The following is a 6,375-nucleotide window of genomic DNA, read 5'->3' as shown; positions in this document are numbered from 1 at the left end:
TGACTCCGATGGGGAGGATACTATTAGATGTGCCTAAGTGTATACCATTACTTGACACTAAATCCATTAATAAGATTATGCCCCTTCCGATGGGGAAGATCACACACTCTTAATTAATTTCCTATAGTCATCCTAAATGGAAGTTTGATCTAGTGATCCGCAAACAAACTCATCCGATATGGAGGAAGACACTCAGAGCCAACGCGCAAGTTTGTTTGCATCACTTACAAACCAGTAATGGAGACCGTGGAATTTATTAAAATAAATCCCTCTCCCACTTAGTTATTTAAAGTGAGGAATTTTAAGTTATCCTAGCATACATCACAGTAAATAAAGCAATAAATATGGAAATTATTTTCCAACTATTATGGTCTTTTCCTGTTACTGCCCTCCATGTGCTCCAACCATAGCTGCTGCCATCTTTAGCCACCGCCATCGGGTCGAGTTGTCGCATCCATCTTGCTTCTTATTCCGTTGCGCCTCTGGTGCTCCAAAAGTACCACGCCTCACAAGAATCCGATCCGCGACAAAAATAGAATTTTACATATATCGATCCTATATTCCACGAGGGAATGTACATGTAATCTAGATCGAAAATAAAATTCTAAAATCATAGGGCTAATACATCTCCTGCTGTATTAGTTACATACAAACATGCACACACAAAATAATGCCCTTGACATATCCAAGGGTCCAATCACACACAACATCTATAAGCCATAATAGTTGGAGCATGCAACCACAAAGTTAGCACATCCTACTATTATCCTGCCTAAATTATGTATGACATGTGCATAACCTAATTTGAAAACCAAACACACAGAGGCAAACCCTAGCTCTAATACAAATTGTTGGTTAGTCCTAGGAAAATCGTACCGGTTCCACTGTACAAAAATTTTGTACAAGTGTCGAACCTTTCTTTAAATAACCTATTGTGTTCTTTAGAAATTTAGAAATTAAATTAGGAATCACAGACAGAACTTAACATCATTGACTCCAAATTTAACTTATATGTTCTTAATGGTTTAGATTTGAATCACAAGAGAAACTTAACACTATTGATTCAAATCTTCCTAAGTTATTAATTCCAAAAATATTAATTTCCAAAATCAGCTTCCAGGACTGCATGACGAGGCACATGACCTTCTTGGATATGGGAGCAACCACCACCGCCTAGGCAAAGCCTTTTAAGGAAAGCGAATATTTATTTCCTTAAATAACTCTAGGTTAACCTAAAAGAACAATCGAATCACAAATTTGAAAAATAAAAGAAAAGAAACACAACTTCGAAACAAATCCGAAAACCCTAGAATCATATGCCTCTTGTGTTTGGTATTTCCAAAAATAACTTATACAAAGAAAACTAGTATGATGCGGAAAATAATTACTAGTTATACCTTTCTTTGTAAGCATAAATAACCTCTTGATCTTCTACCGTATTCCTCTTCTAACCTTGGACATTGTGTGGGCAACCATCTTCCGAGACGAGAACCACCAAGCACCTTCTTCTTCCTTTTAGGTTTCGTCCACCACAATTCTCCAAGAGAAATAGAGGTCCGGCCACCACCACCAAGCTCCAAGGGATACAAGAAACAAAACCTCCTTTCTTTCCTTTTTCTCCTAGCTATAACCGACCACCATCAAGAGCTCCAAGAGGGGTTGCTGCCGGCCACAAGAAGAAGAGAAGAGGGAGAAGCTAGGGCCGACCACCAAGGAGGAAAAGAGAGGAGAAGAATAATAGAGTCGTTCACCCATGAAGACACCTCTACCCCCTATTTTATAATCTTTGGTCTTGGCATATAAGGAAATTTAAATAAAATCTTTCTTAATTCTTTTGCCATGAAAAGGAAAATTTATTTAATTAAAAATAATTTTCTCTTCTCAATTTACAATGGTCGGCCACTTTAAAAACAAAACAAGGAGAGTTTTAATTAATTAAAACTTCCTAATTTGTCTCCGGAAATTATAAAAAATTTCTCCAATAATTTTTCCCTTCATGGTGGTTTGTAAAAAGGAAATTTTATAAATTAAAATCTTTCTTTTAAACATGTGGATAAAAAGAAAGTTATCTCTAAAAATTAAAATCTCTTTTAATCTACAAATAAGGAAAGATATCAAATCTTTTCTTAATCTTTTGTAGAAACTTATAAAAGAGAATATTTAATTTTTAAACTCTCTTTTAAATTATGAACATGGTTAAAAAAGAAAGTTTTCTCAAATTTAAAATCTACCTTTTAATCTACAAATAAGGAAAGATTTCAAATCTTTTCTTAATCTTTTGTAGAAAGCTATAAAATGAAAGATTTAAATTTTAAACTCTCTTTTAAAATCATGATATCCACATAAGAAATAATTTTAACAAAAATCTCTTTTTAATATGATGTGGCCGGCCACCTAAGCTTGGGCTCCAAGCTATTGGCCGACCACCTTAAGGCTCAACCTTTAGGCTTGGCCGACCCTAAGCTTGAGCTTCAAGCTTGGCTTGGCCGGCCCCTATTGGTTGGGTAAGAAGGATATGTGGTGGGTATAAATCTCTATATACAAGAGGCTACGATAGTGACCGAGAGGAGGAATTGGTTTTGGTCTCCCGATGGAATTAAGCATCCCGTGTTCGCTCCGAACACATAACTTAATTTCATCAATAATAATTCATTCTACTAAAGAACTATTATTGAACTACCGCACCAATCCCAAATTATATTTTGGGCTCCTTTTTATTATGAGTGTGTTAGTCTCCTTGTGTTTAAGATAATGAATGCCCACTAATTAAATGAGTTACTAACAACTCACTTAATTAATATCTTAGTCCAAGAGTAGTACCACTCAGCCTTATCGTCATGTCGAACTAAGTCCACCTGCAGGGGTTAACATGCCAATCCTTATGAGCTCCTCTTGGGGTCATTCTCAACCTAGATTACTAGGACACAGATTCTTTCTATAATCAACAACACACACTATAAGTGATATCATTTCCCAACTTATCGGGCTTATTGATTTATCGAACTAAATCTCACCCATTGATAAATTAAAGAAATAAGTATCAAATATATGTGCTTGTTATTATATTACGATTAAGAGCACACACTTCCATAATAACTAATGTCTAATTCTTTTATCAAGTCAGTATAAAAAGAACTTACCTAAAATGGTCATACTCAATACACTTAGAGTGCACTAGTGTAATTTATTAGTCAAGATAAACTAATACCTAATTACACTACGACTATTCCAATGGTTTGTTCCTTTCCATCTTAGTCGTGAGCAACTGTTTATAATTTATAAAGAACTGATAACATGATCTTCTGTGTGTGACACCACACACCATGTTATCTACAATATAAATTAATTGAACAACTACATTTATCATAAATGTAAATATTTGACCAATGTGATTCTTATTTCTAGATAAATCTTTATACAAAAAGGTAGGCTTTTAGTATACACTCTAACAGGAAGTTAGCTAGGGGAGCAGAGCGAAGAAGTTTTTGTTCAAACAGCCGGCGCACTGCACCCACGCCCCCGTAGCAGACCATCCGGTCGGCGAACTCCCCTATCTTCTGCTGGAACAAAGGAGACTTAATGTAAGAGAGCTAGTAAGCTTCAAGACGCTCGCCTTCGCCTGACTGGTACTTCACCAGTTCCACCCACACTTCCTCTGTAGAAGCCAGGGCTAGAGCCTTTTCCTGCTTTAGCTGGGAAGCTTTTGTTTGGGCCTCGTGAAGATCTGCTTGGAGGGACTTAATGGTGGCCTGGTCCTGATCCTGCTGAGCTTTGAGAACTTTCTCCCGATCAGTACTGGCTGCCAGATCCGCTTGAACTACCTCCAGGTCTTTTTGTAGGGTTGTATGGGATTCTTGGAGGGCCTTCAGGTCCGTGGAGATAGAGGCCAACTTGGAGTTTCTCTCCTTCAAGTCATCCACCAGCTGACGGCGACATTGCCCCTCCGAGTTCAACCTTCAGTCGCTGGTTTGCAGGGCTGCCTGTAGCTCTTTGATCTTCTCAGTAGACTCCTGAGCCAGGTCTCTAGCAGTCTGAGCAGACTCCCCGACCGCGTGCAGATAAGTATCCAGCGGGTCAAATGGGTCACGGGGAGTCAGAGGCAGCTCCAGTTCCCGGATGTGAGCCTTCAGCGACTCAACTTCATGGAGCAGGTCGGCGGTAAAATTAGCTAAGCATAAGCCGCTGGAGCAGGCCTGTTTGATAAAAAGCAGAAAGTCAGCAATAATATCCGAACTGAGTCTAGAAAAGGAAAACCTACCGATATGATGTGACGGGAAGTCAGATCCAGACTCTCCCATTGAGAGCCGACACAGAATTGATCATTGGCAGATTGCTAACGATTGGCCAAGTCACCGAGCAGCTAAATTCTACCGCGAACTGGAGGATCACCAGCCTCTGATGAACTTCCTGCCAGATCTGGGGCGACCTTGGAGGGAAGGCGCCAGGAAGCAGTAAAATCTTGCTCGTTCCTTTAGGGCCGGGCCCTGGTGTGAGCAGATGATGACGGAGGGGAGGCAGGCCGAGAGCCCCCGGGCTGGTCTCCCGTGGAAGGGCCAACCTGCTCTGGAGCCAAAACCTGAACGGGAGTAGGGGCCGAGACTTCCATTACCTGAAGGGACGTTGGAGCTGTACCGCGGGGTACAGACACTTGGACTTTAGGACGCTTGGAAGAATCCTGTTTGGGCGGGTGAAGCGGAGAAGTCTGAGCAGAAGGGGCAACTTTCTTGCGTTTGCGCTAGAGTCGCAAACGCTTGTTTGGAGGCGGGGAAGGAAGCCTCTCTTCTACAATGGGCTCCAGGGCTGCAGGGACAGCTTCAGGGGGACCCGCTGGCAAAAGCAGCGGGGTGGAGGAAGCTGAAGGTTCCTCCAGGCTCGCAATCTCGTGAGAGGATGTAGCTGAAGGAGCGGCCAGGCCCTTCACAACCTCATCACTCACAGCCTGTAGTTGGGCGCTTGGCAATCTAGCTGACCCCTTTGAGTAAGCCCGGAACATAACAGCCTCTACAAAGTAAGAAGGAAATATTTCAGTTAGTGAAGACCGACCAAAGGAAGAACAACATCTTACCAAAAGGAGCTCCTATGTTCGCTGGAACCGGGCTGAGTCCGAAGAAGCGTAAAAACCCTTCTCGAAGTATTACAGAGAGGAGAAGTTGGACTCCCTGTAACTTCTCGGTGGATGTGTGACAAGCCGGATGATGAACATGGTTGCGCAACTCAAAGGGAGAGGGCAAAGAGGACACTGGGTCTGCCAAGTCACCAACTCGGGTAAACGGATAAAGAAGAAGCGGGACTTCCAACCTTTTTTGGAAGAAGACATATCGGTGAAGAATTTGCACCCAACCCGGGATTGTACCATGAACACGCCAGGATCAGAGCGTTTCAACGAGTAGAAATGGTGGAAGAGTTCAGCGGTTAAGGGAATCTGGTACACCCTAGAGAGGATGACCATGCCACAGATAGCGCGAATGACATTGGGTGTAAATTGTGAAAGAGGGACCCTAAAATATTGACTTAGAGAAGAGAATATGGGATGAAGAGGAAAGCGAAGACCTCCTAGAAGCTGGTCCTTAAAGAAGGTTAAAAAACCCTGAGGAGGGGAGGAAGGGTGATCAGTCGATCTGGGAGCACATAGTTGATACTCCCCAAAGAGACGCAGGTTCTCCTGAATTGTAGCTAAGTCGATGCTATCCACATCAGATACATAATACGAATACCAAGGGGCTATGTTACCTTTGCCATCGGAAAATAGACTAAGAAGGAAGACGAAGATGAAGAGAAGAAGTGCTAGCAGGTAACAACCAAGGAGGAACTTAAGAGACAGAACAAGAAGCGACAGAGCCGAACAATGATAGCAAGGCGAGAAGGCGACGACGGACGACTTTTAGAGCTTATAAAGAGAAGCCCCTCAGAAACATCGAACGGAGAAAAGAAGGCACAGTAACTTGAGTTGTCGGATCTAGGGTAATGTGCTAAAAGGTGATGATCATCCACAGTGATGGTAATGGGTCATGGGACACGTGTTGCTTCCCTAGGAAAGGCATTAAAAATGTCTTAATGATGGATGTGATAATAAAATCATCAAAAGGGATTTTGTACGGCCTCATTCCGGCGTACGACGAGCGTACGTCAGCAAGAAAGACAACCATGCGTCATGATTATAAAACCACCTCGGGAAAGAGGAAGGAAGACGAGGGGACTCAAGAATTTGAATTTGACGCCTCTTTTGATTAAAAGAAAACAAATGTGGTTCTAATTCGAATTTACTTGAGACATGTGCAGGAAACAACTCTCGGGTGCGAATTTTCAGAATGCTCCCCGGACTCGATTGCCACCGGATATTCCTTTTCAGAGTCAGCTAAGAAGAATTTCTTCAGA

The sequence above is a fragment of the Zingiber officinale genome, chromosome 10A, assembly GCF_018446385.1.
Source record: "Zingiber officinale cultivar Zhangliang chromosome 10A, Zo_v1.1, whole genome shotgun sequence".
Taxonomy (NCBI): domain Eukaryota; kingdom Viridiplantae; phylum Streptophyta; class Magnoliopsida; order Zingiberales; family Zingiberaceae; genus Zingiber; species Zingiber officinale.
The sequence above is the reverse complement of the archived record's forward strand: the minus strand, read 5'-3'. Positions refer to the sequence as shown.